The 27,984-nt window shown below is 35.1% G+C and overlaps 1 protein-coding gene across 1 annotated transcript in view; it reads left to right on the top strand.

Moving 5' to 3' along the window:
- Nucleotides 1-216: 216 nt before the first annotated feature.
- Nucleotides 217-27,984, top strand: part of LOC121729100 (protein O-mannosyl-transferase TMTC1-like) — a 118,462-nt gene continuing 90,694 nt past the window's right edge. Inside the window, exon 1 of the mRNA XM_042117488.1 lies at nt 217-286. The gene's annotated coding sequence lies outside the window, so the exon portion shown is untranslated. The remainder of the gene's footprint in view (nt 287-27,984) is intronic.

Raw genomic sequence — 27,984 nt, 5'->3', positions numbered from 1 at the left:
CTGAAATATAAAAATAAATTAAAAATCTTTTAATTTAATATACTGCTGCGGAACCCTTCATGGTCGAGTCCAACTCGCACTTGGCCGATTTTGTAAAGTTAACTTACTATTGCCGTACGCACATCTTGATTAAGTTTAAAAGAACGTTAGTGACACACTGACCCTCGTCAGCTGTTGATCCGCATGCGCTACTGTGTAGCCTGCAGTACTGTGGCTGACGCGAGGGCGGGCGGTCGCCGCCTTAGCCGCCCTACCGAGTGATAACTGTGACTGTGTTTTAAAACAGGTAAGGTTTGCTAAGTTATATTAATAGTATAAAACTGTTTATAATTTATTTCAAATGCTCTAGAAACAGAATACAACTTTTAACTGGTGCCGCTAGAAACTTGAAATATTGAGTAAAAAGAATTGAAACTTTGTCTGATTATAGGAACTGAAGTAAACTACATCTTAAATATTTACAGCCTATATAAAACTTATAACATTCAATGCGCTAGGATTTCACCACTTTGTCATATTTTTTTAAATTTTTTTAGAGACAATATTTTTAATGCGCTTACTCGGAACAACTAAGAATGAAACATTCTACGAGATTATAAAATAACAACAATATTAATTTAAAAAAAAAACAAAAGCATTATATTAAATAGATGTTGGTAGTCAGTTACAAAAAGGATAAATGTATAAAGCGAAAAATGTATAAAGAACATTATGTAGAGAATAAGTCATAATATTTTTATTACTATGACGCCTGCAACTCCGTTGCGCCAAAGTCGTTTATCGCGCAAGAGTCACATATTTACATCTCTCCGGGATGAAAAGTATCCTGTGTCCTTTCCCGGGACTCAAAGTATCGACATACCAAAATTCCAAAATTCAGCAAAATTGGTTCAGCGGTTTGGGCGTGAAGAGGTAATAGACAGACACACTTTCGCATTAATAATATTAGTATGGATTTTGTCGACTTTAAAATCATTACAACGTTATTAATGTGAATGAAATACAAATTATTCAACTCATAACGAATAGTTTTAGTTATAGTTGTTATTGTGAAATTTTGAATTGGCTTTTGAAATATGCAATTTGATTGATATTCAAACACGACGTTAAATGGTAAACATTTTGGTGTTCTGTACTCGTAAACGAAATAATTAAGTTTAATAATACACATTTTACATAAGCCGAGTTTAATGTTTTATACGAAAAAAAGTAAACGTAAAAATCATAGTAGCACTTATTATCATAACATGATCGATGCACTTTAGATCAAGCAAACCGAAATACCTAATTACGTCCATCTCACCATAATAGGGTCAAGCCATACCAAATTGGCCATCATGGTGAAATGGATTTAGAGTCCGATAAGAGGACAGCAGTACTTGAACTCTCGATATTGTACTGATATAAAACCTCGTTGTAACACCCATACAAAAGTAATTATCCGCTCTGCAAAAATGTGGAAGCGATTTACGTAAATTGTGCGTATGTAATTTGGCAAATATAATGTTATTGGGAATATAGCTAATATTTTTCGAAAATATTACTTTAATATTATTAGAAAACTAAAAAATGGTAATATAATAAAACAAATAAAATACCAAACAACCTTAAGCGCGTTTTTTTTGGAGAAAACTCTAAAAATCAGTCGCTTTACGTTTGTTTGACGTATCAGAATACTATTTTACAGTTTGTGTAAAACAGAGTGGATGAAATAATAAATGAAACTCCGTTAAAGCTGCATTTAAACAGTATAAACCGAGTAGCGTATTAAGTGTACTGAACAAAAAAGTATTCGCCTTTGAAACAAGATACTCAGTTCGTGTTGTCTTTGACAAACACGATGTGATATTCGTCTATGTTTAAATGCTTGACAAAGATTTATGCAAAAGATACTTTTTATAGGAGATCCAATTTTGCCTATGTGTTTTACAAAATAGGACTTAATTATTAATGGGTAATTAGAAAACTAGAAACTTACCAAATACCAAGAGTTCCATAATATCATAAAACTAACCAAATGTCAAGAATTACATAATATAATATGTATTATGTATGCTTGATATATACGACCGTTGACCAGTCGACGAGTCAAGATCCGCGCTCTATACCACTAGACCACAATCTAGTGGTATAGAGCGCGGTTCTGGACTCGGAGGTCGTGGGTTCGATTCCCGCGTTGGAAAAATGTTATTTCCAAGTTTAGTTAGGACAATGCAGGCTGATTGTCTCACAAGTAAGATGATCCATGCGTCGGATGGGCATGTAAAAGTCGGTCCTGCGCCTGATCTCTCGCTGGTCGTGTCGATCTTCCGTCCCACTGGGTTATGAGAGTAAAGGAATAGAGAGTACTGTGTACTATAAAAATTACTCCTGGCCTGGTTTCAATGAAACCCGCAACCGTCACCGAAACCGGTGTGGGAGCTTTTATTATTATTCGACCTTGCTTATTAAATAACCCTTTAACCATATCTTAAGGTACTGAAATTTACATTTTGTGGTTATGTGGTCTTTAAAACAAGTATTGAAATTGGATATAAAAGAACACGTTTTTTTAAATAAAAAGCAGGCTACGACTTTTTGGGTAGTCGCTGTCTATTTATGATCTTCTACGGAGCCAACAATAACTATAGTCTTTTAGAAATGGACATAATATTTTGTAGCTTCCGTAGGTACTAATCGATTAAAGCACAATAATTGTCGAACCGACCCATTCGTGCCAAACGTGGGAGAGCCATGCTTCGGCACGAATGGGCCGGCTCGACCGGAGAAATACCACGTTCTCACAGAAAACCGGCGTGAAACAGCGCTTGCGCTGTGTTTCGCCGAGTGAGTGAGTTTAGCGGAGGCCCAATTCCCTTCCCTATCCTCCCCTATTCCCTTTCCTTCCCATCCCTACTCTCCCCTATTACGAGTGTATACTATGCTGCGAGTGTCCATGGGCGACGGAAGTTGCTTTCCATCAGGTGACCCGTTTGCTCGTTTGCCCCCTTCTTTCATAAAAAAAAGCATGGCTCTACCACGTTCAAAACATGATAATTATTATGTAATATTATTTACAAAAATAGTAATATTATGTGCATCTATTATTATTTATTAAAAAAAGATTTAGCAAATTAATATTGGGTATAGGTATTTTACTTAAATCAATTGTCGATTTTTAAACGCAAAGAGAAATATTTATTTTTTGAACTTATTTTCAAATGAGATGTATTTTTAGTGCCAATGCAAATAAAGAAACAAATATTCAATTATATTAATAATTCTTATGTATACTTAATATTACAAATACCTAAGCGTATCTGTCCGTCTGTCTTTTGCGAAGGTAAAATCGTTTTTGATGAAGTTAGTGGGGACACTTCAAATCCTGTTAAAAGACATATTAAAGTGTTTATCCCGAAAAGCGCAATTTATTTTGGGCAAATTCTAGTATTAAGGTATAAAATGAAAACATCAACTTTATTTACTGTAGCTGATGTAATGTAATTATCTCATGGCTTTTATTTTTTGAAGAGTTTGACAGAATATGTATGGAGTTTATATAATAATAATTAATATATATGATATAATAAATAGTAAATATATGAACGTTTTTCAATCGTAAGTAACCATTAAATGTTTAATAATATTTCATTTATCAGGGCCTGTTTCACCACTTCCTGATTAGTGAAGAATAGGCTATCCACCAATTAACTTGACAGATCAAATATGGAGAATCTGTCAAAAAAGTTGTGAATATCCTATTCGGCACTTTATCAGGGAGTGGTGAAGCAGGCTCTATATATTGTGATTGTTACAAAAGCAGGCCTTAGTTCATCCGAGCAATATCAATTATTGGACGCACGCGATCGTTTTTTGTGAAACTCAAAATAATTATTACCTTTTCACCTTACAAAAGGGAAAATAATTGTATTCACGGAATGACAATTCGCGTCATATTTGACTGCTGGTTTTTCGGTACACGTATTATTTTAATAAGGGGTATTTGGGCCTCTTCAAAGGCCGTTGATGAATAAAAATTGGTGAATAAGAATTTATAATTTTTCGTATATATAATTATCTATAATTGCTCAGCGACGTCGATTCTGCATACTATTAATTATTATATATTCTAATATTATAAATGCGAAAGTGTATCTGTCTATTACCTCCTCACAACCAAACCGCCGAACCTTTGGATGAAATTTGATATAAAGTTACTTTGGGTCCCGGAAAAGGGCATATGATTCTTTTTATCCCGGAAAATGTAAGGTCTCCTTGATAAAAAAAATTTTGGTGCAACGGTGTAGCGGGCATAATCTAGTTCGTATATAATTACTTACTAGCTATTTGACCGAGCTTTGCTCGGTATTCGATAAAACACGAATAAAATGACATTTTCTAAAAATGATTCCTAGCTAGATCGATTTATCGCCCCCGAAACCTTCTATATACTAAATATCATGAAAATCGTTGGAGCCGATTCCGAGATTCCAATTATATATATACAAGAATTGCTCGTTTAAAGATATAAGATTATCGATGACCATTGAAGTATGCTATGAATTATGATGCAGTCAGCTGCAGTACCTATGTACCAGGTACCATCGAAGAAATTGATTCATAGGCAGTTGACGAACCTACGTCATTTGGTCAGACTAATTAAGTTAAATGTTGGTTTTGATGTTTTTGGCTGGTTTTGACATAACGCGACCAATCTACATAGGTTCGCCATCTGCCTATGAATCAAATTCTCTGAAAGTACAGAAGGGAGAGCCATGCTTCGGCACGAATGGGCCGGCTCAACCGGAGAAATACCACATTCTCCCAGAAAACCGGCATGAAACAGTGCTTGCGCTGTGTTTCGCCGAGTGAGTGAGTTTACCGGAGGCCCAATTCCCTACCCTATTCCCTTCCCTACCCTATTCCCTTCCCTACTCTATTCCCTTCCCTTCCCTACCCTCCCCTATTACCCTATTTCCTGTTAAAAGGCCGGCAACGCACCTGCAGCTCTTCTGATGCTGCGAGTGTCCATGGGCGACGGAAGTTGCTTTCGATTAGGTGACCCGTTTGCTCGTTTGCCGCCTTTTTTATAAAAAAGGGAGAAGTAGACATGTGCTAACGTACGAATTTATAAGTAATCTTTAACCGCACATCACATATATTGGCGCTTATAATGATGATGCAGAAACCTCTGATAGGAAACTAGCGTTACACAATCTGCTATCTGATATTACGATCCGCGATAAGCGCTAATTATGATGAGTTTCTGTTAACATACCTACACGTTACATAATACTTCTCATACAAACTTAAATGGTTAAGCAAACGTAGCCTAGTCTAGTAGTAGTTTCTACATCAAAAATTAATAATATTTTATAAAAAAAATCAAATTTAGTTTGTTATTATTTTTAGCAATATTCCGCGAAATAAACTTCGCCTGATTCCATTAAATATTTTATCAAGTTCATTAATAAAATATGGTTCGATAAGATTGTTTAAAAGAGAATCAGAGATAAATGATACAAGTTTGCTAGTTTTCATTCGAGTTATTATAATAATCAATCAGAAAAATGTTTTTATATATAACGTAATGAAAAAACAACTAACTGTTTCTCCTAAAAATGTCCAAAAACAATTTATTATTAAGTAAAGTACTTTTTGTTAAATAATTTGTTATGAAATATAACAAAGAACCTTTGAGAATTTTCCAACAAAAAACAGAAAAGTTAATTAGAGCTTCAGGTGAATGGACAGAATTAAACTGATTCAACATATTTGGAGGAATGAAAAGGAAAATAGGTTTGAAAAAAAAGAAAATATTTTTCACGAAACATTTTTTTAAGAAAAAAAAGCATCCAGGTCATTAGTGTCGTTGGAATTTTTAAGTTTGAAGCCAAATGATAAAAATATTATCCTCATTTTTCTTTCTCTTTGTATAAAATTTGAGATTTTATATTCATGGAAGCGACTTATATTTTTGGGTGAATCTCTAAAAAATGCAGTAAATTACGAATTGTAAATACTTATAAACATTTTTTGGCAATATGTGTACAGTGTACACCTTCTTAGATATTTGCACAAACATATTTCATGTTAACGCAAATATATTTCAAAGCACGTTTCATCTACTTTCTACTTTGCCTGTTCTTTAAGTACTTATCTTAATATTTTAATCATTAACTTTGGGGTAAAAGCGGAGCACACCCCAAATCATACCGTCACCAGTCACGTTAGGGTGCGTCCACATTTGTATCATTTGCGCGATCAGCGGAGTTGCATTTTGCGGTTTTAGAAAAATGAATTATATTATGATTCTTCAAAGCGACCATTTTAGCCCCGCAGATCTCCGTCGCGATCATCGCGCCGTATATACAGAATTGACTTTCCTATTATTTTATTATTCGGCTTCGCTTGCGTAATTTAGGAATTTCAGGCAACCGTACGTTTTGCAGCAAAAAATACCCTATGTCCCTTCACGTGGTCTATTCTTCATGTTTGCCAAATAACATAAAAATTGCTCCAGTAGTTCATAAGATAATAAGCAATCCCATATATTTTCCCCGTTTCTCCCACATTTTCATCTATTTCTTCGTTTTTATTAGTCTTAACGTGATAAAATATAGCCTATAGCCTTCCTCGACAAATGGGCTATCTAACACTGGAAGAATTTTTTAAATAACCAGTAGTTCCTGAGATTAGCGCGTTCAAATAAGCCCTTTCATATAATTTCCCACGATTTTTCCACATTTTCCTCTATTTCTTAGTTTCTATTAGTCTTAGCGTGATAAAATATAGCTTATAGCCTACCTCGATGAATGGGCTATCTAACATTGAAATAATTTTTCAAATCGAATAAGTAGTTCCTGAGATTAGCGCGTTCAAATAAGCCCTTTCATATAATTTCCCCCGTTTTTTATACATTTTCCTCTATTTCTTCGCTCCTATTAGTCTTAGCATGATAAAATATAGCCTATAGCCTACCTTGATTAATGGGCTATCTAACACTGAAAGAATTTTTCAAATCGAACCAGTAGTTCCTGAGATTAGCGCGTTCAAATAAGCCCTTTCAAATAATTTCTCCCCGTTTTTTCCACATTTTCCTCTATTTCTTCGCTTCTATTATACGTAGCGTGATAAAATATAGCCTATAGCCTTTCTCGATAAATGGGCTATCCAACAGTAAAAGAATTTTTCAAATCGGACCAGTAGTTCCTGAGATTAGCGCGTTCAAACAAACAAACAAACAAACAAACTCTTCCCAATTATAATATTAGTATAGATAATTTCTTAATATGGTGGAAAAAGTGCATGCAAATATTGTTTTATTAGTGTTCCTATTAGATCATTCTGCCCATCATGTGTGTATTTGATACGACACGTATCAGATACGCGTATCATTTTGACACGCTTGGATGATACGCCACGGAGATCTGATCGCGCAAATGATACTTAAATAGAGAACTTTTTTATAATAATAGTGCATAGCTTTTTACGCGGGTTGTGAGCGTGGTGACCGAATAAAAAACTCCGTAACAAAAGTAAACCTAACACCCTTGCAGCGGTGCGGCTTTGAAAGCCGTGCATCGGCACGACAGCAGACGGCACACAGACGGCAGCTTGGCAGACTTCGGCACGGTGTTTGAGTGCGTGCGACTAGACGTATGCGTGGAGACTAGCTGCTAACTGCAATATCTTTACCGCGGCAGTCCCCGAGTGCTACACTTCATTTTTTTTCGTTTCGGCCCTCAATGCCTTTTAGTGTGTCTTTACGGATATACGGAGTGAGGGACAGGGTGGTGTCAATCCGGTGATACTGTTTGTACAACGATTGCGAACATCCGCACCTTGCTACAAGACCTTATAATGTTTTTCTTTCAATTATGTGATCATAATTTTTGTGTAAAGTTACAACGGGTACTTGTAATTATGTTTTTCAAGCTTGGAACATGTGTTTATATAATGTGTGCGTTTATTTCCAGTTGAAAATTTGTGGCTTCCAAGCTTTTGTTAGCAATGTCTGACAGTTTCAGAGGTGTCTTTTATTTATTAGGTCTAAGATTCATATTATTATTTTATTTTTTACATTTAAAAGGTTTTGTATTTAACATACATAAAAAATAATTACCTATCCTAATAAAAACTAGATAGCTAGTTTTTATTAGGATAGTTAGCTCTTGTCTGTGGCTACAAGTTAAAGTTTCGTAGCACTTCTACGGCGTAGTACCTCTACGGCGTAGTACCTCTACGGCGTAGCAGTGAGCTACGGCGTCTTCGAAAATTTGTTACATACGTGCGCCAGTCTACGTTGCTCTTTAATTAATTTTATTTTCAGCTACTACTTTCATCATCATCACTTATCGTCTATTGATCGCTAGTGCGGCTTTACTTTCTGAAGAGGACTCGACATAAATCCGGACGTAACGGAATAAGATAAAATGAATAATGGATTTTAGTTTTCCGACTCACTGACTTTTTTCATAACTCCATAAAATTGCTATATACTATACAATATACATGGTGTATTGTATTTCAAAATAAATACTGTTACTCATGTCTTATGGTCGTACTCATTTAATTATAACTTATTTTAAAATCTTCATTCAATTAAAGTTTTGTAATAATTAAAAGTACCTTACGATTATTGCCGTAAATGTAGTACTTTAAAAAAGTATTTTATTATTAGCTGTCACCTGTGTCACGTATTTAAAAAAAGGTTATTCCGAATTAAATAACAAAAGTTGTAAAGGGATCAAACTTATAATATTACGTGAATAATTTGTAAGTTTCAATTGTATCTAATATATAAAATTCTCGTGTCCACAGTGTTTGTACCTGACTCCTCCAAAACGGCTCAATTGATTTTAATGTAATTTTATATACAATGTGTCCCGACACCGGTGTCCGATCCTTTAATGTCGTGATGTATGGCATATTTCATTGACAATCGTTAGGCCTGAGAATAATTTTTTCTCTATTTGAACTATTCACAAAATCCGTGGATAATTAGAAAATGTATGAATTCCTTACCACCTTAATATAGAACTGTAATTGTCATTACACTATTGACAATTTGAATTTCATAGATATGACGAGACGTAGTCCGTCGAGCCCGATAGGCTCAATAGAAATAACACATTAATAGGGCGACTAACCCAAAAAATCTAACATCGTCCTTCTCTCTTCACACTCATCTTCTCTGCTCTGTCTTTCATATGCCAGGTGAAAAAGGACTTTTATTTTTATTTATTTCTTCACAAAAGTATACATATTACAAGAACAAAAACTCGGTGTCACAAAAACCTGAAGGGTTTGTCCGTACACCGGTGCTTCCATCTTCAAATGCTCACTAATACTTATAAAACTATATCAGTACATACAGTATATTAATAAACAATTATTCATTTAAACACATTATGAAACCATTAGTACTGCCAGTTAAAGGCGGGCAACGAATGAGCGAGCGACTCACACCGCGCGCCTAGCGCGCTGCGTACGCCGCTCGACCATGATTGAGATAACAAGACGATAACACCAACTTCGGTGTTGCACTGCACGAGTACAGCTACAGGGGTATTTGGATAGGTTTTATTCTTATGATGACTATGCGGATTCATCGCCAAATTTGTTCTCAATAACTCGATAAATATACATCATTTTAAAAATCCGCTTGGTCGGTTTCTCAATGATAGAATTTTATACAATCTGTTAAAATATTAACTTAGTTTAATTCACGGTTATGGTAATAAATGAAAAATTTGTGAAAATTAGATGCATCTTTGTGATTTTTAGGGTTCCGTACCTCAAAAGGAAAAAACGGAACCCTTATAGGATCACTTTGTTGTCCGTCTGTCCGTCCGTCTGTCTGTCAAGACCCTTTTTCTCAGGAACGCGTGGAGGTATGAAGCTGAAATTTATATCAATTACTCAGGTCTACTGTCCCTTGAAGCTGTGAAAAAATCAAACTTCTAAGCCAACGCAATCAAAAGATACAGCCGTTTATGCCGCAAATTTTCGACACTTGCAAGGGAATCAAAACCTACAGGGTGCTTCCCGTGAACTCAGAATCTTGAAATTTGGTACGAAGCAACGTCTTATAGCATAGATAAAGGAAAAATTACGAAAACCATAAATTTTTAGTTACATCACATAATATATTTTTTTTTAATAATTTTAAACTTACTACCCATTTCCTCATAAACGCGTAGAGGTATTAAATTGAAATTCATACCAAATACTCAGGTCTATAATACCTTTAAGCTGTCGGAACCCTCGGTGCGCGAGTCCGACTCGCACTTGGCCGGTTTTTTTCTATAGAGAAAATTTTGAGATATCGTGCTTTTGCTAAAATCGGATTCTTCGAAATATAATGTCGTTATCATGTTTAGAAAATGAAACAATTCGGGGCTTATTTTCAAGTATAAAAATGAATTATAAAATCGAAAATTTTGGGTTAGTCACCGCCTTAAGGGTTAAATATTTATACCAAGGATTAGCTTGTACCGAAACGACACTTGAAACTTAACTATCACAGATATAATACGCATCCTGGAGTTCTGAACATCTTGCTTTAGTGTGACTTGACCCTAACAGTACTAAAATCATGCTTCTGTACAAATTATTGATGGAAAACTTCGATTCACAATGGAGATGGTCCGATTATTATTGGCAACATAAGTAATAAACAGTGTTTGAAAAAATCTACGACATTTCCAAATACTATTTTTGTTAGTTATTCCAACAATGGGCAACCCTTAAAACGTACGAGTATTTCAATAAACTATTGTGTTGGTTTTCCCGTGGCCGCGTTGTTACGGAATCCACAATGGCGCTGCTAAAGTAATTATCTTACAGTTTTGGAGTAAATGATTAAATTTCATATCAATACTAGCTGTCCCGGCAAACGTTGTTTTGCCATATAAAGTATTTCACCCATATTATTTTATTGAAGTGACTAAATAAATATGGCACCATGGCAACTTCCATCGCTATACCGTCGCACAAACAATGGTCGCCGTCAGTCTCGAGTTGTAATAGAGATGCTGGAACAAACATGCAGACAGACAGACAATAAACTAGCAACATTTTTGACTTCTATAGCGATATAGTGATACACCCTACCTATTATTTTTTGAATATCTTTAATATACAGAATTTTCATTTCTAAATGTTTTATCTTATCTTATGTTTTATCTCTTGTGTCAAAATGTTAGGCCACGTACTCCTCCGAAACGGCTTTACAGATTTTAACCAAATTTTATATGCATATTCAGTGGGTCTGAGAATCGGCTACTGGGTACTTTTTATATTGTTAAGTGCATTTTTGTTGAATAAATAATAGTAAGTTATTAAAACTCCAGTCTGACGGCGACCATTATTTGTGCGATGGGATAGCGATGGACGTTGCCATGGTAACATACTTATGTAGTCACTTCAATAAAGTAATGTTGTGGACGAAATACTTTATATTATGGCAAAGCAACGTTTGCCGAGGCAGCAAGTTACATGTATAGATTTAAGCTTCATGGGTGCCATTTTGAATTAAACTGCCGTACTCATTCATAAGTCAGTACAAAATTCGGTGCTTAAAGCTAACCCGATTAGCTCACACCCACTGGCCCACCGCTGGGACTGTTGACTTGCGAAAGGATTTGGGTCGCATGATGAATGTTGGGATAGCAGTGGATTATGTCTGTTTATAATGTTTGTTGTGAAGAAAAGGGAAACTGTATTTTGAACCATCTTACTTAGGAAGACTTTAATGACTAAAATGCGAACAAAAAATTTACATAATCTTATATATAAAATTCTCGTGTCACAATGTTAGGCCGCGTACTCTTCCGAAACGGCTTACTGATTTTAACCAAGTTTTATATGCATATTCAGTGGGTCTGAGAATCGGCTACTAGGTACTTTTTATATTGATGAGTGCATTTGTTGAATAAATAATAGTAAATTATTACAACTCGAGACTGACGGTGACCATTGTTTGTGCGACGGGATAACGATGGACGTTGCCATGGTGACATACTTATTTAGTCACTTCAATAAAATAATACGGGCGAAACACTTTATATGGCAAAGAAACGTTTGCCGGAACCGCTAGTAGATCTATATAATAATATTAATAATAATTATAGCTTTTGAATGGCTTTATTAAAAAAATAGATTCATAGGCAGACCCCTATTATTATTTGTTCGGGTTATGTCAAGTCACTATTGGTCGTGATCTATGGACTGTTCTTGTTACACCGCGTAGATTGGCGAGACAGAAGCGAGGCAGTAGCGAGACAGATTGGCCATGAGCACTGCCTCGCCACTTTACTCGGTAGGATTAATCAGGCCGCCATCCGCGCCTGGCGCGATGATCCGCCATCTGCATATGAATCAGGGCCCGTACCACGAAACGGTTTTGAGACTCAAACAATCGTACGAGAATGTTGCGTCCTACTCTAACATACATGAAATGACGTTGTTAGAGCAGGACGTGGCATTCTCGTCCGATTGTTTGAGTCTCAAAACCGTTTCATGGTACCGGCCCAGTTTAGTTTTTTTTTCGTGAAGGCATGTCATTGTAGCCCTGACGTCACTCGCGACCCTTGAGGATCTATTATGACTCCATTTCCACCATTCCAACCATTGGGTTGGGGACGGTACTCTAGTGTTGCTCATAAATTGAACGATATGGTTGGGGTTGGTGCCACGAATTTCCTGCGTGGATGATTATTCGTAGCGACCAAGGTGCCTGTTTCTACTCTATAGTAGAGCAGGACAGTCAAGGATAAGGTTCTCTCATAGAGATATATTAGTACTTTGAACGCCTCCGTGGTTAGTGGTACAGAGCGCAGCTCTTGACTCGGAGGTCATGGGTTCGATCCCCACGTTGGAAACATGTTATTTCCAAGTTTGGTTAGGACAATGCAAGCTGATAACCTGATTGTCTGACAAGTAAGATGATCCATGCGTCGGATGGGCATGTAAATAGTCGGTCCTGCGCCTGATCTCTCGCCGGTGGTGTCGGTCTTCCGTCCCACTGGGTTATGAGAGTAAAGGAATAGAGAGTGCTCTTGTGTACTGCGCACACACTTGGGCACTATAAAAATTACTCCTGCGTAACTGCAGCCTGGTTTCAATGAAACCGGCCACCGTCACCGAAACCGGTGTGGGAGGTATTATTATTATTACAAGTACTACGTAGTACTTATATTATCCCAGTGGGTTCTCTGATAGTATACTTTACCATATTTTTATTTTTGTAAACCGCATATATTACATAACGCAATATTCGCTTACATGCTGGTATATTTATTCAGAAAAACCAAGATTTATTCGGCAAGTCCGGGTTTCCACGTGAGTTGCTTAAAATTGTATCCCGGAGCTCATTAGAGGCGCTGGCCCGGGACGTGAATATAATATAAAGCCCCGGCTTAAGGCGTTTCACACTTAGTGACGGAAGCCGCAGATTTGTAGTAGTAGTTCAAACTTTTGAAGATTTGCGTAACTTTAGATACTCGTTTTGTACGCAACCCATTTTAACGTAGCTTTACGCACTTGTTATGTAAGAATAATTATTTCATGAAAACTTAGCAAAATCTGATAGCCAAGTATTATAATTATTATAGAATCATTTACTTACAGTGAGTGAGTTTACCGGAGGCCCAATCCCCAACCCTATTCCCTTCCCTACCCTCCCCTATTCCCTTCTTTACCCTCCCCTAAACTATTACCTCTTTAAGGACTGGCAACCCACCTGCAGCTCTTCTGATCTTGCGAGTGTCCATGGGCGACAGAAGTTGCTTTCCATCAGGTAGCCCGTTTGCTCGTTTGCCCCCTTATTTCATAAAAAAAACTTAATCGTGTTTATATCCCTATTTTATGCACTGTATATTATGGTTTTCTAATTCACATTTTTTCTTTCTCCTCCTTTTCCCTTTCTTTTGTTTTTCTCTTTCTTTCACTACTTTATAATCATTTTAAGATTAATATACCTACAACTTATTTTACTCGTTTTATTATATCAGCGGCACAGTTGGGCGACGTCATTGCGACGGGTCGCAGTGTGGCGTTGCCCTAACGCTGTCACCCGACCGGTACAGAGTGATTTTACACTCGCCGAATTTTAAGGAATCCGTGTTTACCGGAATAACCTTGTTGAGATAAACGCGAAGACATTTTGAATATTTATTGTTGTCGCTACAATTAAATCTTCGCCGCGGCTTCGTTTGCGTTGTACAATAATTATTAGGTATATATATTTCGTTTTATTGTGTTGTTGAAATAATCAATAAGTTTAAAACTTATTGATTATTTGATCAAATCATCAATTATTTGATCAAAAAATCTATTGTATTTTAAAAAATCCTTAAAAGGACTCACGATTTTTTAAGATGCAATAGATTTTTATATAAATAAGATAATAGAAGTATAGTAGGAGTATTTCAAATCTATATATATAAAAGAAAGTCGTGTTTGTTACAACACTTATAACTCGAGAACGGCTGGACCGATTGCCATGTTTTTTGATTTGTTGGATTTATTTCCGTCCCGAATAGCAGAATACATCTTAAAAATAATGAAAACTCGATATGTGTAATGATCTTGAATCATATGATCTCGAATGAACTTAATCATTTCAATAGATGCTGATTTGTTTATTACATGTCAAACATTTGCTGTCCAATCCTGTCAAATAGTGTAACAACTATTTTTTTTTGGAGCTTATGGCCTGGTTGTTGAGACCTTTAAGCCACAACTTTATTTTTTTCTGAAGACATCATGTGTGCGTTCAGAAATTTATTTTTTGTGAAATGTCTACAAAGTTTAGGTACTGTTATATTTGTTTGTTTTAGACATTAATTTTCGATAATTATTTATTAGTTATTTAATTTATAATTCCCGAAAATAATACCTAAGATTTATTCTACAGTGAAAACATAAAATCATCGGAAAGGAACGGAATTTAGGCTGCTTTATGGCGAAACACTAGAATCACGACATTTTCTAGCGAACACTCAAAAATACAATGTCTGTTTCCAAATGACTTCATAAGGGATACTTTTTATCCCGGAAAATGTACTGTTTCCGCACAATAAACTATGATTTTCACCTAAACCATTTAATCTATTTTGATAAAATTTGGTATGGAGCTATACTCATTTTAATCATGGTTAAATCGTTAAGACAGGACAACGTCTGTCGGGTCAGCTAGTATAAATATATGTTACAAAGATATAATATTTTGTCAGTAATTTTAATTACAGTTCTTTTACATTAATAAATTATTTAAATAATAATACTTGTTGCAGTAACAAATTGCATTAACAAATTGCAGTTTGACGTGTCTGTCTTCCTGTGTGTGTGTGTGTTGGAATCTCGGAATCGGCTCCAACGATTTTCATGAAATTTATATATAGGGGGTTTCGGGGGCGATAAATCGATCTACCTAGGAATCATTTTTAAGAAAATGTAATTTTATTCGTGTTTTATCGAATACCGAGCAAAGCTCGGTCAAATAGCTAGTTTTTTTTAAAGATGACTTAATTATTGCGAGTGCGAGTTGCCGCCGTTTCATAATCGGCTTGCTCAATGATGGAAAATTTCATGATTTATTTATTCCTTAATTTATAATTATTGTGGTATTGTTTTACCTACTGCCTATATTAATCTAACTGACATAACGTATCAGAATCCCATTTGAAATCTAGCAATAACTATAAATAGAGGCAATATGTAGTATTATGTCGACATAAATACTGAATATGGCGCACTAAACATACGAATCATTCGGTCGCAGCTTTCAAACGCTAAATTTATTTTGTGGCTTAGTGCTGTTCAGTTTAGGCCGTTTATTTTAACTTCCGATTGGTTTTAGTCGGAAACAGTTTGCTATAAATGCCGCATAAAAGTAATAGTCGTTTGTTCGTAAAAGTTTGAAGTTTGAACAGCGTATAAAAATAATAGTTAATCAAAAGTTTACTTTTGATACTTTCATGAACCATATTTGCGACGAATAATATTGATGGAGCGACACTTTTAACTAACCTAACCTAACCGTAACCCTTATACAATATAATGTCTTTATAAATCCTCAATCTATACTAATATTATAAATGCGAAAGTGTATATTATGTCTGTCTCTCTGTCCGTCTGTCTGTCTGCCTGTCTGTTCTTCTGTCTGTAACCTCTTCACGCCTCTGAATCGATTTTGCTCTTTGGCCTGGACATACTTTGAGTCCAAGGAAAGGACATAGGATACTTTTTATCCCTGAAAAATGTGCGGTTTCCATGCGGCAAAAGAATTTTAGCGCAACGGATTTGCGGGCATCATTAATTGTTCTAGTAATATATGACTATATTTGTGCATTCCATACGTTCATTATCCCCTAGACTACATCGAACAAACGAACTCTCAGTGATTCTATTTCAACGTCTAAACTCTGAGAATTTCTCAATCAGAACAGCGTTTCGCGCCAACAACAGATCAATTAATAGGCGTCAAACTCTAATCGCATTACCCGCCATTTGCTTTGTATAATTGGTTATACAATTCGCGCTACTCCTTTGTATAACTGGTTATACAGCTGACGAATAAGCAAACGGACCAACTTCCAAAATGTTCGTACTTCTAAACTACTAAGTTTCCACCTGACTTAGCCGTATACACGAATTGCAGTCTGCTTAATTGTGTGTTTATGAGAGTTCCAAACTTGAATGTAAACCTACGATTCAGTGAATAATAATGACTAATTACAATAGGGAATATACACGATTTTATATTTATTTAATTAAATATAATTTTTAGATAAAGAGATACGATGTGTTACTGGGACATCATAGTAACTGTACTATACGAATGTAAACGACTGCGTTAATTTAATTATCGTATGTAAATTTCTTTAGAGTGAAACAGAAGGATGGAAAATTTAAGATTTTTTTCATAATTCTGTATATTTTTTAGTTTAATAATATCATTTTATATTAGTAAAAATATTTTTATACGCATAATCCCTTTTTACTTTACAGAAAGTAAAGGAACGAAACTGCATAATCGTTAAAATCTATGTTAAATAGTAGAATACTATTCTCTCTTTCTTTCTTTATACAAAATATAAAGTGGCTGCAATGTAACATGAAATTTTTAAGCGACTTCCGATGTTCCCTAATTCGTATACAGAGCCGCATCAAATATTTACCGCGCGCATGTCGAGGTGACCTGAAAAGACTTTTAAATACTGTAACTCCAATATTATATTATTCATTTTATTATTGAACGTGCATTAAAAATAAATATCGAAACAAAATACATCATGACGACAGATTTTAAGTTTTTACTAGAAGAGCCCCATTTAAATGTAAGCGTACAAAACATACTTACTTTATGCTTTAGCATCGGTATATACCAATCTCTCAAAAACGCTAGTTTTTTTTTATGAAATAAGGGGGCAAACGAGCAAACGGGTCACCTGATGGAAAGCAATTTCCGTCGCCCATGGACACTCGCAGCATCAGAAGAGCTGCATGTACGTTGCCGGCCTTTTAAGAGGGAATAGGGTAATAGGGGAGGATAGGGATGGGAAGGGAAGGGAATAGGGGAGAGTAGGAAAGGGTAGGGGATTGGGCCTCCGGTAAACTCACTCACTCACTCGGCGAAACACAGCGCAAGCGCTGTTTCACGCCGGTTTTCTGTGAGAACGTGGTATTTCTCCGGTCGAGCCGGCCCATTCGTGCCGAAGCATGGCTCTCCCACGTATAAAGTTAAAATATGTTTTGTACGCTTACATTTAAATTAGGAATAATTAATAATAATAATAAATAATATTGTGTTATTATTATACTAGTGTTTTTGATGAGATGACAGATCTATTGACAAAAAATCTATTTTGCCATGGACCACTACTACATTTTAAGCTTAGGTTTAATACTTCTGGACACACTTCAAGCGTAGGTCGCATTGTGTCGACTTCCAGTTAGGGCTAGGCCCACAACATTTGGAGCCCCGTGAGATACGCAAACGTTCGTTTTTTTCACGTGCGAACGCGCCAGCTTGCACTTGAAACGTACGGGCGGAATTCGTTCCATTCGGAAAAAAATTAACCAGTTCCATGCATTCGATTTTTCGAATACAGAAATCAACTAGCTAAAAGAGGAATTTGTTTCTCTCTTTTTGTAAGAGAATAGTGTGTGCTACTAATAAGAGAAATTCGAGTATGTTATTGTGATTCTTAAGCTGTGATATTAGGGTAGTTAAATGTTGTGCTATATTATTATTGTTTTTAATTTTGACATTGATAATTATTTTTAATCGGAACGTTATTTATTTGAATTGTTAATTATTAATCGTTACTAAGTTTAATTATTAACAACAAGCCCTGACACCGTTAGGGGGGATGAGTATAAATAAAAAAAAAATACAGAAATTATACGTTTATGCGGCCAGCCTAACGCGACGTAGATTTTATACTATGCTAAATTCCCTAGTCTCAAATCTCAATCAGCAGAACCTCACAAATCTATTCCATAAAGCTAATAAACTAATCTAATGTTGAGCTAATTGCAGGGGTTGTCAACAGTTTCGACGTCATCACGTAATCTAATTAGAATAGAGCTGACGATTGGCCGACTGGAAAGTCGAATCCATTACCTGGCATCGACGCACCATAATTAAATATAACTAGATGACCCCGTGAGCTTTGTGTCACTTTCCCCATACTGTAAACCTTCCTTCAAATTCCACAAACATTTCAAGGCTAAAATTTGTCAAATTGGATTTAGCGAGATTAACAAAATTTAAAATTCACTTTTATTTATATAGATATGCCGCATGACTGTGTAAATAGCAGAATACAGAGGCAGATTTTTTTACACTAAAGCCTTTAAACTAACTAACTATATTGTTATAAAGTTTTTCATTTTTTGAAAATATTATTTGATTTTGTCTTGCAGGTACGATTTGTCTACTAAGTGAGTATCGATAACTTTTACAAAGTTGCTTTATCAACAGATTTAAAAAACTTTGAAACTACAATTATTAAAGATAAAGATCATTTATCAATGTACCTTCAACAAAACGAGCGTGTCCCTCTTTAAAAGCTAGCAACATATTTGGGTTTGCAGATGTCGATGGACTTATGGTTTATTATCCCATTTCCCTGATTGTCCCTATTCGTACTAAAATCAGGCCTGTCTCACTTCCATACAAACGGCGCGAAATCGCCGAGATAAAGTGCCAGCCTATTGAGACTAGTCCGATGACCGGAACCTTGCGTGAGTGAAATTTCTGTACCGTAAGGTACTAATTATATTATATTCTGTGCTAAAATATCGCGCTGTGATGACCAAATAAAATATACGATGTTCATAGATGGATGCTTGATTATTAGGCATTTGTCATAATATTATATCATCCCACAAAGAAAAGTACTGAATTATTAATTCAGCCATGTTCTTTAGATCGTCTAGACGAATGCTGAGTACTCATCTACGGTTTTGCTCGATAGTTTTACTCGAAATCGAGCAAAAACCACCGTGTGGACCGCAAAACTCACAGCTCGAAGGCTCGCATCGACCCAGTTTGAAGGCTCGAATCGAGCCGGCTTAACAATTTTGTTGACACTAGTTTTTATGATTTTTAGCTAATTTCCTTTGAACAGGAGTAAAACTATCGAGCAATGCTGAATGTGTGTACGAAAGCCCGAGCCGTGGTTTTTACTCTACATGATTTCTCGATCGAGCAAAACCGTAAAAATGCGGATTAATATACAAATGCTTATCAGCGTTCAGATATTATGGTACGTCAAAGCCAGCTGCTACAAATTCCAAACCGCACTCAAACGTCGTACGAACGCGGACGCCTCTGGAATGGAATTTAATTCACCAAATGGACATTACCGATTTAGACTTCACATATGAAGGAACCACTAGTGACTGTGAAGCTGGATTATATAGAAGAGGGAAAAACTTCTTGTGGAATGGGCGTTTTTCGATTAGCCGGCACCGGCACCGGCACGGCGTTGGTGCCGGGGAAGCAAAATGTATCGAAATATATGGCTCGCTTTTTCACTAACCAGCCCGGCAATGAGGGACTTATTGCCGGGCCGGGGCCGGGGTAGCAAGCCCACTCAGTGAGTGAAGGACCGGAAAAGCTGCATGTGTTGTATATGAATCATGGGCGTACCGGGGGGGGGGGGGGGGCAGCTACCCCCCCCCCTGGATCATGTTGACGTCCCTACTAAGTATATTTTCTTGTTTACTTTTATCTGTAAAAATTAAAAATTAAGAAAACGATTTTTTGCCATTTGTTTGCAATACTATATTTTTACTACTAAAAATTATTAATTTTTTATTCTTTATAAACACTTAGCTTATAAAAAAATCTGATTTATTAAAAAATCTCATCAAAATCCGTTTATTCACATCATGGCAATATTTATTTCATTTAATAATAAAAACAGCGAGACTGCTAATATATAATTTATATTGGAGAATAAGCAAAAGCAATTACGTTAATATATCTCAAGTCGAATGTCAAATATAAGGACTCAGCCAAATATTCAAATAACATAGATATTGGTATTGGTATCAAATATGAAAATTGCGAACAACAGATATTGGTAATAGGAACCCGACGCGAGTATCAGGAAACAAAAATATAAGAAAACAGAGTTTCTTTTCCAATCTGGATTATACTTTCGAGTTGAAGTAAAATGTCAAGTACTTTTGAAATAAGATGAGGTTTAATTAATTAGGACGAAGTAAAAATAATGATTGTGAAGTGTATCTTAAGTATGAAGATATTCTTTACGATAATTATTTTCCCTCTTCTTGGCAAATAAATATTAAAGAAACGTGTGAGAAAGTCTGATTTCGGTTACAAAACTAGCAAGATATAAAAAAAGATCTAATCGCGAAAATGATACAGATGTGGACAATGCCTTAAGCGTAAAGAGATAACAGACAGGCAGACACACTTTCGCATTTACAATATAAGTATGGAAGTATGGATTTTCATAACGTAAATGCCAAAACACCGTTCACCGGGTCAGCTATATTATAATGTTTGATCGGTACAAGTTCAACACAATCAGAATATCGGGGCGCCCGCATTGGTTAATGATCATTGCCATTGATTTGGCTGCCTATAAAGCCTTTTACGACCTGTGGAAGCTTAATGCTGAGTTATAGATTTATACTTGGTTACGAATCAGATAGAATAATTTATTACTATAGTAACAAATCCAACGAATATTTTACAAAGTTATATGCTTGTGTATGTGTAAACTAAACTAATATTATAAATGAAAAAATGTATCTATTAAGTACGCCTACTTATTAAGAGCATGGAGATGTTAAGAGTTCTGAGTAAGAGCAAAAGGTAGTTTTATGGGGAAATACCTTGTACATGATTTATTGCATTAATGTGTTTTTTTTAATGAAATAACAACACAGCAAACGAGTAAACGGGTCACCTGATGGAAAGCAACTTCCGTCGCCCATAGACACTCGCAGCATGAGGTAGTGTAGGGTAGGGGTAGGAAAGGGAAGGGAATAGGGGAATAGGGGGAGTGGGGAAGGTTGGGCCTCCGCTAAACTCACTCACTCGGCGAAACACAGTGCAAGCGCTGTTTTACGCCGGTTTTTTTGTGAGAACGTGGTATTTCTCCGGTCGAGCCGGCCCATTTGTGCCGAAGCATGGCTCTCCCACGTCAATGTACCACGTGTAATGATCCACATAACATGTCCCACGGCTACATGTTATGTGTATCCTTCTGCCTTGTAAGGGCCGGGACACAAAAACACGGCACGACATCGTATGGCGTCGTACGGTGCCGTACGGCGCCGTGTCGGACGCACGTCGTAAAAAACCATGGCACGGCGCCGTACGGCGTCGTATGACGTCGAGCCGTAGAAACTCACGTAGAAATTCAAGATGAGTTTCTTCGGCACGACGTCGTACGACGCCGTACGGCGCCGTGCCGTGGTTTTTTTTCGACGCGCGTCCGACACGGCGGTCCGCTGAAATTCGGCGGCCGAATAATATAGCACGTCACTATACGCTCCGCAGATGCTGATTGGCTATGACGCTACGTCAGCTATAGCGTATAGTCAGCATAGTATCCCTAAAAATACCATTTATTTTGAAGTTTATACTGGGGCTCACAGTGAGCCTGCTCACATTCGGCGGCTTACAGTCAGTTTGGTTTGAACACTGCCTAAGTGGCGTGCAAATTAGTTTCATATTGTATAAGGCATATATTTGCTTATAATCTCGAGGTGTAGCGGCCAAGCCGCTTATTCGTGCGGACGCATATAAATCTAGCCTTATAATTAAATAAAGCCACAACTTTTTGACAGATTCTCCATACTTTATCTGTCAAGTTAAGTGGTGAATTTCCTATTCGGCACTTACCAGGAAGTGGTGAAATAGGCCCTAAAAATGTAATAAAATTGTCGCAATTCATATTATAATACGAGTAGCTCGCGCTTCAACTATCACCCACAGAACCGAAAATTGGCGATAATTTTTAAATATTGAGTTGAAACTCACCATATTTACGGAACCGGAATTTTCTGAATTGTAAATACGAATTCACAATCTGTATTGATATCAAACGGAAGGAAAATGAAGTGCTCATTATACTCATGAGCGATTACGTAATTATGTACCGTACGATTTAAATCTCTATGAATTAACCTTTTTCGCATTATTACTTTTCACTGTGAAATTGTATTTTTTTTTGTCATTTTTATTTTCTGTTATATAAAATTCATATTTTTAGTATTGTACGTTATACATTGTGCGTGAAACATTATTAAACGCTGTATAAACCAGAAGTTACCTTGCTATGGAGATTAAGCTAGCTACACAATGCTTAGAAATGCTACGTATTAAACAGTAGAAACGAAAACGAAACTTCGAACAAAAAGTAGAAACTCAACAGAAAAGGCAGAAAATGAATGTTTATTAAGAAATTATTAAGAGATACATTTTCCGAGGGCAGTCCGGATAATCGCATGTAGGAACTTAAGTTCTGACCTGCTACGCCGTAGTAATTCTACGGCGTAGACCCTCTACGCTACACCATGCTACGAATAATAATAGTGCAACACAAAAACTACGTCTGCTTCAACTTATATCAAGCCAAGCTAGCAGTGTTAGACTTTAGTTACAACTTGCTACGGCGTAGATGCTCCCAGTCGAATCCTGTGAATCCATACTTCCATACTAATATTATAAATGCGAAAGTGTGTCTGTCTGTCTGTCTGTCTGTCAGTCTGTCTGTTACCTCTTCACGCCCAAACCGCTAAACCGATTTTGCTGAAATTTGGCGTTTAGATACTTTGAGTCCCGGGAAAGGACATAGGATACTTTTTATCCCAAAAAAATGTACGGTTCCCGCGCTATAAACGAGTTTTGGCGCAACGGAGATGCGGGCGTCATCTAGTTAATAATAAAATTTATTGTATACACTTCAAAATATATCGTTTAAATAAAATATACTTAAACAATAAAACAATCATGTATTTTATTACAATTTTTAGGTAGCAATGTTGTTCTCAATATTTGTGAAGTACTAATACACATTCGTCTTAATCATTTGAATATTTTTCAGGGTATCAACTCGGAAACTCTCTGAACAGATTAATTATGCAGATCCACGTTTACATAACGGAACGTTTCTCTCATTTGTACAAGCTGAGAATTTTTCTGGTACACTCCTCGTAAGTAGTAAAACACGTAGATAAAATAAAATTACGTACATTTGTGTGGATCAAGTAATGTCTGTCTTGGGCATAGACATAATATATACTGTCGTAAAGACCACCTGACAACTCGAAAATGCGTGACCATTTTTGATCTTTCAATGTGTGCGTGTGCTAGTGATGTATATTTTACTATCGATAGTATAGTATTTTGCTATCGATAGTTTAGTCCGTTCGAGTTATTTAACCTGAGTTTCTTTAAGAAATAAATAATATGCAACTTTGATAGATTTGTATATATTATATAGGTATCATAAATTTTAATTGGCAAAAAAAGGTGACGATTGAAAAGTAGATACACATTTTCTTTTGGAATGATTTTTCAATCGTCGGATATGTTATGACATGAGGTTCTTATATCGGTAAATAATTTACACTTAACACATTATAAAGTTACTTATTTATTGCTCAGGTAAAATCTATCTGGTAAATCAGTCCTTACATTGAAAGTAAACGTTGAAAGTAAACAACACACATAGTATATTATATTTTATTCTTAAATTAAATACATATTATAAAATATCATAATATTTTATTACAATTATTTTGAACCGACTTCCAAACAGGAGGAGTCTAGACGTTCGCCTGTGGATATATTTTTATGTATGTTCAACGATTACTCCGCCGTTTATGAACCGATTTTCAAATTTTTTCTTTTGCTGTACATTGTATTGTTCCGAGTAGGTATCATGTTCACAAAAGTGGTGGTCTGGTGATGGAAACAATGAGAAATCGAAGTGACTCCTTGATATTCAAATGGGAACATATGGTCCCAGAAAACGTTCAAAATCTTTTGATTAATAAATTTAAAAAAGTAGTCAAAGAAGGTTTTGTGCCAAAGCCAAAATGATTTCATAATTGATGGCACATCTTGGGAGTAGAATGCTGAATGACTGCTTGCAAGGCTACTTCTACATGACTTACAATTATTATGTATCTATCTATGTTTACATTGTATAATTTTTAGTTACAGCATTGTAAATTTTGTTTTAAAAGATTATTTTTTATCTCACTTTTTTTGGTAAAAAGTGGGCGTGCGAGTTTCTTACGCCGGTTCTTCTCGTCGGCTTAGTTACCGAACCGGTGGTAGGCACCATGTATTCTGAAAATATATTTTATTTTAGATTTGTTCAGAAATAAAGCAATTTTGATTTTGATTTTTTAAAACACCAACTGTAAGTATAGAAAACGTTAAGGACAGCTAAAATGAGTAAAATTATTATTTTTAAACAAAAAATTAAAACCGACTTCCAAGGCAATGACAATATTAATATTATACTTAAATGAACTAAAAAGTATTAAATAATTCTTATTCTGTACTCAGTATTAATTCTGTTCTCAATCTTCATTATTTTGCAATCGGTACCAGCTAACCTAATCGCCAGTTCTCTGACACAATAGGTATAACAGCAACTTATATACTTAGGACTGGTACCGACTTCAAAATTATGAAGATTGAGTACAGAATAAGGATTATTTAATACTTTTTAGTTCATATAAGTATAATCTTAAATGAACTAAAAAGCATTAATTGCTTATAATTGCTTATTTTTAATAATTGCTTCAGTAACAAGTGCAACAGTATGTCAAACTTACTGGCACAAATAAAGTTGGGATAGCTCCTTTAACCAAAATAGTATTTATTCTAATTTTTCTTTAAAAATTTTCAATGAAATGTTTGCCTACATATTGTTGAATTTTTCTTGGGATTCCAACCAACACGCCCAATTAATTTCAGCCATTTTCCTCTTATTAGAGGATCTTGAGGGAATCTGTAAAACAGATGATTATGATATATAAATATAAACCTTCCTCTAGTTTTAGAGTCACTCTATATTATAGTAGTTATATTATATTAGCTATACTATACTATATTATATTAGTTAAAATAAGATAATATGTCCTTTTTAGTCCGGCCGCACATTTTCCGAATTTCTGATCACAAAAATTCGGACGCCCCGCCCCGCTCATACATTTTGACACGTCAGAAATTCTTTTAGTATGATGGGTCTACAACAAAATGTATGAACAGAGTGCGTTCCGCCGGGCGTCCGAATTTTTCTGATCAGAAATTTCGGATAATGTGCGGCCGGGCTTAAGGTGATAAATATAAAGGTAAATGATTTTTATTTTAGATTTATGTTATTGTAAAATATCGATAAGCATATCGATAAATTTGATTCAAGCACTAGCGTATATGTAAGAAATTTTGATGAAAAATTTTTCTTCAAAATTTGTGTAATATAGGAACAATAGTACCTTTAGTTACGCAAAATATGAAAGTAAAAGGGAGGATTCACAATATTTTATTTGAAATAGAGAACTAAAGACCAGAATATAGCAAAAATAAACACATCGTAGCAATTAGGACATGAAGATTAATTACGGGTGAAATATATATTTTTCAGGATTATTCCTATGATTTACACTGCAATCACTCACAGCACAAGTTATTATTGTTATATATAATAGTATTTGTTGAAAATAACATACGATTTAAATAATAAATTGCAAATACCGAAAGGGCATAAAAACGTTTGACGACTTTTGACGACCTGTCAAATAAAAGTTGTTACAATTTTCATTAGACTGCCTCTCTCTTTTCATCTTGTTATAATTCCATAAAGGATTTTCTTCTCTCTCGCACTCTTTGTTGGTCTTTAGCATTATATTATGTCTATGGTCTTGGGCGTGATCAGGGCTGTCAAGGCCTTGAAATTAAGAAACCGGAATTACACGACCGGTTTCGACAAAATCGTCATCAAGTGTAGTGCATATAATTTAAAAAAAAAAACTTGTATTAAACTTGGAGCTGTCCCGGAAAACATACTGTAAGAAAAAAAGAGACAATTTTAAAAAATATTTTCTTGTTGTGCTGATAAACTAACTAGTAATAATACTAATTTAAGACCCTATACTTTTTTATTGTAGCCTCTTCAGCTGTCAATATCAGAGTGACTCAAAAATATTTTACTCTATCTATTGTAAGTCTGGTGAAGCAACCGATTACATAACACAATTTATATTCAAGGATTTACCTAACATATAATTATTAGTGTCAGTAAATTATTACAATTTATTATATAGAAATAGAAATCATTTATTTGCTGAAATAAGGTACAATATGATGTTAAAGTTATTTGATCAAGCTCTCTTATTTTGCCTTTGGGTGGTGTGCTATACAGTCTTTCAAATTATAATTTATCTACTTATACTAATACTACTTAAAATTATTTATCCTTTTGTCTTATTATTGTTGGGTACGCGCCGTACGCGCATTAGGTTATTACCTATATTTTGTACTTCGCGATCGCCCCGTACGAATGCATACATTCCAATAAATCAGTTCGTTAACCGCCGCCCTTGTTTCACTACGTATCTAACTATTATATTTTGCAATTATCCTATTTCTAATACTTAAATAATTATTATAAAAACTTAATACAATAATAATATTATGTCAATTTGTGTTTTTTTTACATAAACAATTTAAATTTTAGTTAATGAATAATAATGTCATGAATTATCATCTTATTTTATTTCAGTATCACACAAAATTTCAATAAAATTTATATTTACCTAACAAAACCGTCTTCAATAATTGATAGAGCGAGGAATGGCGTAAAACTAATTCGGCTTTTACTTTTGACAGCCCTAGAGGTACTACTATAAAATTCAACGTTCCATCTTTATAAGAATTTATTCCTTGTACTCATGAGGCTCGTACGTATGTTCAAGAATAGGTTGTATTGCCTGAACTATTGTTGTTCGAGATAATATTATGCGCATGTATTTAAATAATTTGTGTAAGCTTCAAATAACATGATAGTTATTTCAAGATGTTCCGTAAATACATAAGAGATATTTAGGTTATTTAAGATTTCAGTAGTATGATTTTATTTCTAATTTTACAGAAAATAGCTTTGAAATTTAATTAAAGTACGTTTTAACATCTAAAATCGGTAAATTTCGGTGGCAAAGTAAAATCATTATATTGTATAGACAAATTAATTTTACTAGAATAATTAGAAATTTAATTAAATGCGAATAACGATTCTTATCATACACGTGTATACGAAAAACCAATTATACGCAAATTTTTGCCTCATTTTGGTTTTATTCAATTACTTACTAGAACAACTTATTAATCGCTTAATAAGTTATACTGTGTTAGCGATTTAATAAAATATAAGAAAGTACTTTACAATTGAAATGAGTCTTTTTCATGTAATCTATATCCATACTAAT

This window comes from Aricia agestis, chromosome 7 (genome assembly GCF_905147365.1).
Source record: "Aricia agestis chromosome 7, ilAriAges1.1, whole genome shotgun sequence".
Taxonomy (NCBI): Eukaryota; Metazoa; Arthropoda; class Insecta; order Lepidoptera; family Lycaenidae; genus Aricia; species Aricia agestis.
This window is presented reverse-complemented; position numbering and strand designations above follow the sequence as displayed.